Below are 12,367 nucleotides of genomic sequence, written 5' to 3' on the forward strand. Positions count from 1 at the left end.
AGCCACGCGCAGCCTGGTGAGACCTTGGCAAAATCCCCGTGATTATTTACAGAGGAAACGAGAGGCTCCTTCGGGCCTCTCTGCAGAAGATGAACTCAATTAAAGCCGTTTAATATATGCCTGGTGCTGTGTTTCATGCTGCTTTGAGAGAGCCCTTCTCTGCCATGGAACGGAAAGGAGCATTTGCTCTCAGCCTGGCAGGGCAGTGCCTGTGTGGTGTCACCTTCTTCCAACATGAAGTGCTGGTACAGGACCTGAGTTCTCATTCTCTCCTTTCTAAAGGGAGGATAAAAACACTGTCTTAAAGGTAGATGGGTGATGTAAGTGACAAAAACAATACCTCATGCCTTATTTCTTGCACATGTGCAGAGCAAAAAGGGGGATCCCTTTGGAAGAGGAAGGGGAACTCCCTGCCAGCAGCTGCCCAGCTCCGTTCGGCCACCCACTGCCCACAGGCACCCGTGGTGCTGAAGAGCACCAGCCTGGTTTCAGTGTCCTGGTTTTCTTCGCTCTCCCGGCAGTTCCACCCCATGCCCCACCCGGCAGCGGCGTTAATTACGGGTTGGGGATTGCGTTGGGCTGCACGGCTTACAGACGGGAGCGGTGTGGGTCACTCTGCCAGGTGAGCCACGGTCAGTGGGACGCCGTGACACACCGCCCTGAGCCGGGGCTGGCCTGTGCTGCGGGCACAGGGCAACACAGGGATTGTTGGGCAAAGTGGGGCACAGCTGGGGTGGCAGGCTGCATGGAGGGGAGATGCCTCGGTCTGTGTGCTGGATGCAGTGAGGAGGGATGCAGCGAGTGATGCCAGTGCAGGCAAGGTCCTGGTTTGCTGTAAAGCAGCTGCTGGGTTGCACTTGTCCAAATAAACCCCAAGGGCATGACTCTCTTAAAGGCTTCCATCCCTAGTCTTCCTCAGGATAGTCTTGGATCTGGTTATGGGGGGCCAGAAAGCTGAGGAGAGTCCAGGGACCCCTAGAGGAAGGTGCCCCATGTACCCTCAGAGGGTTAGCTGGTAGGCAGTCCTTATCTGTTTCCTAATTTCTTTTCCTGAATACTGGACCCAGCTCATTGCAGCTGGGTGCAGCACTGCCCAGCTGTGTGAGCCGTGAGCCCTTTCTGCAGGCTGGCCAGCCCCCAGCCCATCCCCTGGCCGAGGGATCAGCACCAAAGCCAAGTGACTCTGGCTTCGCAGCCCAGCCCAGGGCAACCACAAGGCTCTTCTTTTTGTTGTGAAAGCTAATGTAAAAAATGATGATAAACTAAATCTAGATCTATGCATCAATTATGTGGGATGCCAGACCTTGCACCTGTAGCATAATACATAACAGAGCCAGTTAACTGCCTTGTCTAATGATTGCTCCGAACAGCACACAAATCTCATTACGCAGGGTGAGCTGAAAACCATTTTTCAGTCAAAGCTGATGAGCTTGCAGAGAGTTTCTTTGCCCAGCTCTCTCTGACTGCAGGTTTGTCCTCTTCTCCTTGGAATCCTTCCTGTTATTTTTCCACCTTCCTGTCGCAGGATGCAACGTTCATTACAATAATAGATCAAACTTTGAGTGGAAAAACTCTCTACAGTTGTCTTCGAGATTTCCCAGCTTCGTTCCTGTTTACTGAGCCGCAGCCCTGACCCCTCAGCTCGCCTTGCCAGGTACAGCGTTGTGATAACACAGCAAGGCCAAGCCTGGCCTTTTGGGCCACACAACACACAACTTTTGGGCCCAAAACACACAACTCTTCCCTGCTTGCAGAAGGACTTGGGCTGAGGCCTGCGGAGGCACCCTGAGGCCTGGTGGTGCTCGAGCATCCCGAGGCGCCAGGAGCTCACACCACGGGCTGAAACACACGGCAGCAGCTCCTGGGCATGGCTGGGAGGGAACATGCTCTGCTGCTTCCTGCCTCTTGCTGCAAGCAAGGTTAAGACATAGAGGAATATTTCCAGAATCATATTAAAACCAAAGTCCCACTACCAGAGGTTCTCATTACCCAGCTCACACCTAAGACACAGATGTGGGCACCTAGCGACAAGATTCTCCTCACCTACTATTAATCATGAGGTGTAAACTAGTGGTTTAATTCCTCCTGTAGTTAAGGGAGAGAAGTGCCTATAAAAGCCAGCCCACCTCATCCTCTTAGCTGCTATCTTAGGATGGGATAAGTCAGTCTCTGAGGTACCTCTGCTTAGGAGCTCAGAGAACTGGGGAACACCAAGCTCATAAACGTCAAGCAGCCAAGAGCAGAAGGTGAATTGCACCTTCCTGATGGAGCTTTTCTGTGAGCTTAACCCAAACTTAAAATTTCTGTATTCATTTCTTAACCAGGAAAATGCTTTATAAACCCTGACTGGGCAGCCTGTTTTGCCTCTCTTCCCCTAAATGATTTTGAAGTCTGGTCAGAGGTGCTCCCAGCACGTGCTCAGGGTTCCTGGGTGAGATGCACAGGAGGAGGTGTTGAGGTAGAAGGGCAGCACCAGTGCAACTTTATTTGGAAAGGATTTTGTTGACAGGATTTCTGTGGTTTCTTTTTGCTTGCCTGTTTCCGGTTGCTCTTATGTTATCAGCATGAAAATATTAAATTATTGGACCCATGTAGCCAGTAAGACTAGCCACAGCTATTATATAATGTCTGGTTGCAGCAAACATCTCACCGATTATTTCTTTGATTGCAGTGCAAACGTAACCTGTGTACAATATGTGGGTTACCAGGTAGAGTTATGTCATGACTCAGGATGAGCCAATATCATAAGCAAATGTTAATGAAGGGTGGGATTTTCATTAGTTTCTCTGTATTGACCTGTTTCAGTTCCTACTGAAGGCAGCAGCTGAAGAAAGCTCCTCTGCCCTTGCTCTTTTACCTCTTCACCAGCTGCTAGTTGGCTCCTGCAGCCTAGAGTAGCTGCTTCCCTTGACCACAGCACCTCTTGACCACGTGTAGGGGATGAGGGAAAACATCCTCCCCTGGGTAAAGGAGGGGTGAAAAGTGGCCAAAAAAAAAAAAAAAAAAAAAACACAAACAAAAACAAACAAACAAACAAAAAAACAACAATGGGGATAAATGGTTGGTTCTTACTGTGGGTGATTATGGACCAGGCCTCTGCAGCCCAAACCAGTGACATGTGAGAAGATGCTGTGAGAGCTCTGGAAGAGGTGTGCTGGGGCTGGTTACTCCTGGCTTCTTGCACAGGAACATGTGCCTTCATTTGCTGGAGGGACCCCTGTTCTCTCCAGGGTGGCTGTTTCTTTCTTCCATGGTGTTAGATAGTCCTAGGCTCCTTCTGGATTAAAAACAGAAGCTTTGAGCTCACATTTTTCCACAAGGAAATAACAGCTATCTTGGGATCCTGCTTATACAACTGAAATAACTTCTGTTCTCCACCCCACCGAAAGGCAAGCAAAAAGCTTTTATGTCCTTTAGGATATTAATGAACAGGGCTTCCTCTGAAGAGAGGATGTTTGGAGCACTGCTAAAATCTCCGCTCAGGAGAGGTTTGGCCCATTGCACAGGGGACAACCGATCTTACACTGCCTTCCCAAGCTAATTCTTTAGCTATTAAAAACCACTTCACTGATTTTAGTACCCTTTCACCTATCTATCCTCTGCCTGTGCCTATTTTATGATTTTTTTTAAATATTTATTTATTTTTTACCGCAAACAGCACCCAGCTCAGCAAGAAGCAGAATTAAGAAGCTTTATGACCTTTTAAAAAGGGAGGGGCGTTCATTTGTGGTCCCAATTCCACCTTGCCTTTGAAAAGGGAAAGCAGTTTCTACAGACCACAGCCCAGCCCCATTACAGAGAAGCAGATAGTGCAAGCTGATCTAAACTATCGAAAATAAATAAATAGATAAACAAAGGAGAGGTTTAAAAAGTAGCTTGCTCATTAGCAGATAAATTTTATGCTAAGCTGAAAGCAGATCGAGGAGCAAAGCCCTGCTCTGACAGCCAGTCCACCCTCTCTGCAAATACCATGCATCAGGTAACAGAACCAGCCTCATGAATCATTGCCTAGTGAAATAAATAAATAAACAAAAAGCTCACCGTGGTGATGGAGTGACTGACTGGGTTTTAAGCTGGGCTGCTTGATGCTGAGAAGCTGTGTGCAAGAGAGGGGATGGGAGCCCGGCCACCTGCAGTGCCATGCGAGCAAGAGGGGTGGGCAGCGCGCCAGCTGGGTTTTTAGCCTCCAAAGAGGGTTTCAGGAGTTTCTCTACAACTGAGAAGCAGAAACAGTTTGGATTTCCCTATTTTGAACCCCTCCTTTCTATTTTCTAATTTAGGATGTAATTAAGGGATTGTTTTTGAGAGAGTACACCAAGAAGAACCTAACAACCACCGAGCCCTGCTGTGCCTAGTGCTGTAAGAGCCCCAGAAGATGCTGCAGATGAAGAAAGCTTTCCATCTGCATTTTCACTGCCGTAAGTGCTGATTTCTGGCAGCAAGCAGGCAGCTGCCTGTTTTATCCATGTGGCTCACGTGGTGGTAGTGTCAGCAGGAGCTGGCAGGGCCATGCAGGACACCTCTTTGTCCTCCTGCTTCCATGTGGGCTAAGGGATGCTCAGTTCTCTCTGCTCCCCTGTGCAGGGCTGGCTCAGTATTTTTGGCTGATGGGAAGCAGCTGGCTGTTAAATGAGCAGTGCTGTGCTGTCCAAGTGCCCCGAGGTGGCTCCTGGGTGGGAAGGGTGGCTGCGTGCTCACCGTGGGCTGCTGGGGACAGGGGTCACACAGCTGCTGTGTGAGGGCAGAGCTGGCTGAGCATGTTCTGCGAGAGGTGGATGCTAACTGGGGTTTGCTGGAGGGCGAAGCAGGGCTTCGTATTGTGAATGCACTGGGAAACCTGGACTGCGCCACCCCAGCTTGGGAAGGATGCTGGATCCATCCTACACAGGCGTTACAAACTCCCATTAGCTTTATCACCCACAAATTCTTCACAATGGTATGCAAAGTCAGCTTGGCAGTAGCCCAGAATATTTTCCACGTTCACATTTAACTACTACGCCATCTCCTTGGATTCTGCACTGCTGCATATGGGACTTCTGCAGGGCACCCCAGGTTATAAACACCTTGAGGCAGAAAGGGTCTTTGGGGTCTGTTTACCCAGTACATGGCTTCCTGCCAGTCTGGCCAAAGGCTGCAGTCCCTTAACACTTCCACATCAGGGAAAGATTAATCATAACAATCCTCAGCCTGGCGCATGTCTGGGTGATGAATCCTTCCCACACCTCTGCAGGACCAGTGCATGCAGGAGACCAGTCTTGGGGTGTGACTTTACCCTACAGACGGTTCTTGTGCACCTGGTACCATGTAGTGCTCTCAAGGGGCAATAAACTCTCCTACACTGTGCTTGGGCTTTGCACGAGAAGCATTTTGCCAATGCCAAGAGGTTTGTGCTCTGAGAAACACTGCCCCTTTGCACAGGTAGGGAAAATGAGATACAAGGTGGGGAGAAGACCAAGTGTCTGTAACCAGCTGGAGGGAGAGGGGAGGCCTCCCCAGCCCCAGCAGAGGTGGCAGTCAGAGGCTTTGCCCCCCATTTCTGGTGTGCAAATGAAGCAGCAGCCTAAAGAGGAGGCAGCAGTGAAGCGTGTGCTTTATCTGCAGGGACAGAGGCCCACCAAACACAGCCTGGCCCCAGCTGGGTGCTGGAGGTGGCCCCCTGCAACCGCTGCCAAGGAACTCGGCCTGGAATGTGCAACCGGCCAGGTTGGGCTCATGGAGCTGGTGCAATGTGAAGGCTTAGTGTCTGGCTATGACCCTCCCTTCTCCTACTTCCTTCACCTCCTTCTGGGGTGTGTCTGCACCGAGAGAAGCCGCGCTGACCAGTGGAAGAACTGAGCTGGCTAAGCAGGAAGGTCGGTGGGGAAACCTTGGGTCACCTTGCAGGTCCTTGCAGTGGTTCAGTGATCCCTGGGCCTATTTTTTTTTTTTTGGCCATTTTGCTCTATCCCATCTACATCTGCTTCTCCCTTCTGGGATCGGGGCTTTCTGCAGTGCAGGGAGCAGGCCCATGGGGGAAAGCAGCAGATGTTGCATTACGGGGTGTGGGCAGAAGCAGCAGCTCCTGTCCACCCGGTGAGCACCAGTTCCCACCTCCACGCAGAGGTGTGGGTGTTACGGGGAAATCAAAGCTCATCCCTGATTTTAGGAGGTGGAGGCTCAGCTGAAGGGAGGGGAAGCTTACAGCCAGCACCTGGCTCTGCCTGCGCTGGGTTGTGAAATGCAGCAGTGCGCCAGTGTCTGCACCATGCAAACACCCCAGGCAACTACTTCCCCTTGTCCCCCAGCGTGGGGTTTCCATGTAAAGAGGCTACACCGGGGCTCTGGTTCCCTTCTCATGTCAAAGCCTGCAGGGGACATGGTTTGCATGTGTCTCCCATCAAAGCAGCTGCCTTGAGGCTGCCTGCAGGACCGCAGGAGCTGGGCTGGGAGAGCACCTCACGCGTGGTGGAAAACTGGGCCTGGCCCTGCCAGCTGGGTCTCTGGGGTCTCGTGGTTAAATCCAGGCTCCCAGGACCCCAGAGGAGCATGTGAGTCCAGGCACAAGTGGAGGTGGGATGGTGAGAGGATTGGACAGGACTTCGGCATGGCTCTGAGCATCTCAGTCTCTTCCACTTCGTGGTCTGGCCACTGCTTCCCCGAGAAGGATGGAGGAGATAATACCTGTGGGTTCGATGCAGATCTGGGTGCCTTCCTGCCATGCATTGGGTTGTTTGATAAGCAAGTGTTTGTAGCACTTAGGATTGACTTAGATATGGCAGGTTCTAGTAAGAAACTTGTCTCAAATGACTTTTGGTAAACTACCAGCAGCAGTTAGCTGTGATGTGGAGCGGTTTCCTATAGAGCGATCAACTTCACAGCACCTTAACCAGTTAGATCTATGTCTTGTGCTTTACAGAGACTCCAGACAGCCCAGACTTAGGTGAGTGGCTGTAGGATGTGTGATGCCCCACGGTAGGGGTGCTGGAGAGACCTGGGCTTGCCCTGGGGTGTTCGCATGGATACTGAGGTTTCCAGCCTTGCTCCTCTGTGGGGATTTTTATTTATTTATCTATTTTGGCAAGCATAACTTCATCACTACATTTTATTCTGTAGGTTTAGGTGAAATTCCATTTTCTTGCTCACTCCAGTATCATCTGATGTGGCTCCACCACGGTGAACATTTGTTCCTTGGGACTTAGACATTGCATTACTGTAGCCCCCAGCCCCCAGCGTATCCATCTCTGCTAGCACCTCCAGTCCGGTTGCACAGCGTGTTTTATCTGCAGATTCCCATTTAGCTTGGATTTTACAGCTGATGTTAAGCCCTGTTGCTGGTGATTTCAGGAGGAGCTGCAAGCAGTTGGAATGGGAGGGAACCTGTCTGGGTGCAGCCAGTGCTTTGAGGACTCTGCTCTGCGTTAACCTGCCCGCGCTGGGGCTGCAAGCCCCTTCGTTTCCTCAGCCTTTTCTCTGCGAGACTGCTGGCCATGTTTGCAGATCAATAGGGCCTTTGTAGCCTTCCCCAGGTGCTCCCTGCCATCTGATGCCTGCTAACATGCTCTGAGCAAAGCACGGGGGCTCAGCCCCCTTGTGCTGGCCGGAGAGGCGCGAGGAATTAGTTGGCAGGTTTTAATCCACTAAAGCCTAGTTAACGCTGTCCTTGTGCGCTAAGCTGATTATGATAACTAAGCATGCTGTGTCTTAGCAGACGCCTGAAATCAGATCAACCAAATGCAGTTAGACTGGCCAGGCGGCTCTTTCATTATATTTCCCCCCCCCCCCCTTTCCTTTTAACTCCCACAGCAGTAAGGCCACGCTGGCTTTGCTGCGAGGTCGGAGCCGGATTCGGTGCTGGCAGCTGGCTGCCGGCCACCGGCGGGAGCAGCGAGATGTGAGGAGCTCACGAGGAGCTCAGGAGCTCACGGGAAGCCCTGGTAGCCACCAGCTTGCCCTGCAGTGGCAGGGGCTGTGTGGGCTGCCTGGATTTGGGGGAGATGCGTGGCGCGGGGAGGCTGCAGTGACCCCAGCATCGTTCCTGCTGCCCCATCGGCAGCATGCGGGTGCATTGCCCTGTCACTTGTTTTGCAATTTTAGGGATGTATCTGACTTCCTAGAGAGCAAAACATCCTGGCTCACCGATGGTCACCTCTTTTGGGGTTTGGGCACAGGCCCTGGGAGTAGGCCCTGGTTGGGGAGGATCAGGTGTGGTGGGACCTCCGAGTCCCACCACCAGCTCTCTGCTTGGGGTTGTCCTGTCCCCACCATGTCCTGCGGCTCATCCATGTGACACTATTCCTGCAGACACCCCAGGCCTGCGGGGAGGGTTCCCAGAGCCCAGCAGGGCTCCCGAGTGAGAATTTCAGCATTTCATATCTGAATGCAGGCTCTGTTGAGTGGTGGGGAGAATAAAGCTCCCATTTAGGATATTGCTGCTGCCTAAGAGGCTTTAGGGATTGTTAAAACTCTTGTCTCTCAGGAAGTAGTCTGGCTTCATCTGTTGCCAATTAGAGCCACGGGGCCTGGGCTGGGTGCTTGCAGCTTGCTGGTGATGCTGCCCAACCTGGGGACACGCGTGGGGGTCACATAAGAGCAGAGAAAGGGGTGAAACTCACACCGTGAGGAAAAGTGGAGGAGGTTGGGATGGAGAGGAAGGACCTGGCATCATTCAGCTCAATCCTGGCTTGAATTAGGGCTTCTGAAGGGATCTGGGGAGCGGTGGGAAGGCAGCGATGTGGCCCCAACCCACCCAAACTCCTGTAAGCAGACAAGTCCTCGCTGACTTCTCTGGCCACAGGGCCACTGCAGCACCACTGTGCTTTGCGTTGGCCTTTGAGCTGTGAAAGCCTTGGGGTTGTTCCCTCTTCCCATCGTTTCCAACCCAAAGACCCAGCAGACAAGCTTGTTGGCTTCGCTGTGCTCTCCACTTTAGACGCCAAGGCCGAGAGGCAGCCCGTGGCCTTGTGCTTGCTTCCAGCTTCTGCTGGCTGACCGTGTGCTCCCAGCCCCAGCAGCCCGGGCTGTGCCCACCTCTCCTTGGTCCATCTCCATCCAGCAGCCTCCCGGTGAGAGGCCTGGCCCCTGCCAGCCTGCTCCTCACCCACCCAGCCATGCCTCCTCTCAGCGCCAGCTCCCCTGGGTCCTATTCTGCAAGTGTTGACTCATCTCTGGTTTCACTCCCCTGATGTTCTCAGTTCTTTATGAAATGGGGACACGCAGGCAGGCAGACCTCCAGGGAGATGCCCAGGGTGTCCTCACTGGTTTAAAGGCTCTTCTGGAGAGATGCCAGGGCAGTGCGGAGGGGCCCAAAGCCTCTCGTTTCTAGATATGCCCCCGGAGGACCAGCGGGCAGGGGAGGACGCCAGCAGGGGTGAATCACAGCTACAGGAAAACCCAGATCTCAGCAAAGCCTGACTCCTGATACAGGAATTACTGACAGGGAATGTCAGGCCTACTGGGTTTGGGGATCTTCAGTGCCGTGCTGCTCCAGCTAATTAATTGCTGTAATGAGGGTGAGGCTCTTATCAGATCCAGGAGGGATTCTGCCGCGGGGGAGAGCAAGGGGAGAAGGCGAAGGTGGATGAACGTGTGGCGAGCGTTTTCTCATGGGAGATGGGAGCAGACCAAGGAGGTGATTCAGGCTGGATGTCCCTGGTGACAGAGGGGCACATGGCATCTTTCCAGGCTCTGTTGTGAAAATAAATGCAAGGATCTGAGCCCAGCTCTGCACAGCCCTGAGAGCTGTGGGTGTTGGGTGCTGCTGGTGCTGTGGGTGTGCTGATCCTCCAAGGCTGGGGGCAGAAAGCGTGGGGCTGAGTGGGTGTGTGATGAAATCCTGCACCCTCACCCCACTGTGGGATTGCACCACAGCTGAAATCAAACAAACTGGGGGGAGCCTGGCTGCTCTGCCTGCCGACCGACCCCTCTCGGATGGCAACGGGGTGCCCAGAGCGAGGGGCCCTGCGCCAGGCTCTGTGTCCTGGTGATTTGTGCCAGGTGTAGCAGCGAGGAGCGGCTCTGTGCGTGTGTGATGGTGTGGGATAAAAGCGTGGGTGGCCAGGGGTGTTAACGCGCTGGCAGTAATTCCCAGCTCCGTGACAATGAACCACTGATAGTATCACACATGCTGGGCCAGATCCGGCGTTCCTCCTCCTGCTGGAGACCCTGACGAAAGCGGTGGGAATCGCTATCTGAGAGCGTGACTGCAGGAGCGGGCACATGGTGACACCCTGCTGTTCTTATCGTGCCATCTCTGGCTCTCTCTGGCACTTTCCACGACTTGCAGAGTTCCCCCCCTGTGCCCGTGGGACCCCCATTCCCACCAGGAGGGCTGGAGACGTGGGTTCCCCCTAGGGCAGGGCTGGCAGAAGCACCCTGCTGCCACCACCTTGCTCCTGCACTCGGCGTTTCAAGAATCGGCTGCTTTGATGACACGTTTCGGGTTTATCCTAAAAATATTCAGCTAGTTTACAACTGGTGCTGCAAGCACGCAGGAGGATGTCCTTGCCAGCCTTTACGTCGCTGTACCCACGAAGGAGCTGCGTTCCCGGGGGAGCACAGCATCTCCCCCATGAAAGGATGTGCTCCTTCCGCCTCCTCGTTTCACAGTAATAAAAGGGCAAGTCTAAAGTATTAAAAACACGGGTTATTTGTAGTTAGGATGCAGAGGGCTGCCAGTGTGCCTGAGCATGGGACGCCCATGTGATCCCCGCGCCTTTGGATGGCGTATGCGGTTTCATGGCCTTTAAGGTATGACTGCCCGGCGTGGTTATTCCCAAGCCAAACCCCACAGCTTGTACTTGACTACAGCATTTCTTGGCTTGGAGACATCAAGAGAGGGAAGCTCCACCACTTCCTTTGGTAGCTCGTTCCAGTGATTTGGCGGCCTTACTGCTGAGATTGTGAGGCTCGTTTCTCCCATGAACTCGTTTGACTTGTGATTCCCCTCGCTGCCTTTCTGTGCTGGCCTCACTCACCACGTCCAGTGGAAGAGGGACAGTCGAGGGAGAGTATTTCAAGCTCAAACTCTAGCAATCCAGCACAGCTTTCTACAGACCTGCAGCTTGTTTTCTCCAGGGAAGTGGTGGACAAAACACTGGCTGCTGAGCCATAACCCTTCCGACTTGAAAGGCTTGACCTCAACACTCTCCTCCTCCTCTGCCTCCGATTCCGTAGCAAGTTCTCTCCTGCAGCTAATTTAGAGGGAATCCCCTGCTGGAGGAAGGAAACAAAAATAGAAAATTCCTTTTGAGGAATATGCACTGTGCAGCTAACCCTGCTGGGACCGCATTGTTAGGGGGAACCTTGCAGAAATCAGGCCCACAGCATGAGTGTTTTTCACTTTTGCAGCAGAAGCTGTCTGGCAGCCTGCTGTACAGATGCAACCCGGTCCTCCTGCGTGAGAGAAACAGAAAGTGCCTCCGTGTGAGCTGAATTACAGTTTGTATAAATCCTTTGCAATGCACGTTTCAGCTGAAACAGCCTTGCAGTTAATCACACAGACAGAAGCCTGCTATACCAAAATGTAGGTCTGACATCCTCCAGTCTCTGCTTCTATAGCTTGCCTTGAACTGTTCTAAATGCATGGAAGAAAAAAGTTGAAGGAGCTGAAAGAGAGATTTCCCATATCTTGATGTGTCTGTTGTGTGCTGGCAGAGACACAGCTACAAGCTGGATCTATCAGCAGTTAACAGCAAGGAAAAATCAGCACAACTGCATGATAATGGGCTTTGTCTCCCACTGACCTGCACTTGCTGGCGAGCTAAAGGGATGGTGTTTGACACGACAGCAGCGTTCTGCCTGGTAATCCCACATGGCAGGGTCAAAACTCACGTCAGTCATTCCTCTGGTTTGTCTCACAGGGGTGCCTGAGCTGCCTGGATGCGAGGGAGGGAAGCACCTGCAGCAAAGTCCTTACTGAGCATCTCTGGGGAGGCTGGGCTCCTGATGGGGCGCGTGGTCACCTCCCCAGGGAGCCCAGGGGGTCAGATCAGTGCCTGCTTCCCCTGCTTACCTCTGTGGGATGGGCTCTGGGGCTTCTCTGTGTGCCCAGCATGAGCTGATGCAGGCTGAGAGCTGCCAGGCACAGCCGTAACCGTGTGCTGCAACAGTCCTGCCACCATGGCTGGGGTGGGAAAATGCATCCTGCCCGGTGCCGAGTCCGCAGTGAATAGAAAGTGGATAAGTGGATAAAATTGCCTGCTGTGGAAGATGGGTGCCGAATCCCGGCCTCAATTGAGTGAATTGGGTTTGGTGGTTGCTTGGTGGTGGTTTGTTTTTTTTTTTTTGGTGGGCAGGGGGTGGTTTGCATATCTGTGTGCTTATATCCAGGTACAGCAGCCTGGAGGACATCAGGATCAGCCTCAGTTCTCATTATCTGGCGAGCCGGAAA

This window comes from Aythya fuligula, chromosome 7, assembly GCF_009819795.1.
Source record: "Aythya fuligula isolate bAytFul2 chromosome 7, bAytFul2.pri, whole genome shotgun sequence".
Taxonomy (NCBI): domain Eukaryota; kingdom Metazoa; phylum Chordata; class Aves; order Anseriformes; family Anatidae; genus Aythya; species Aythya fuligula.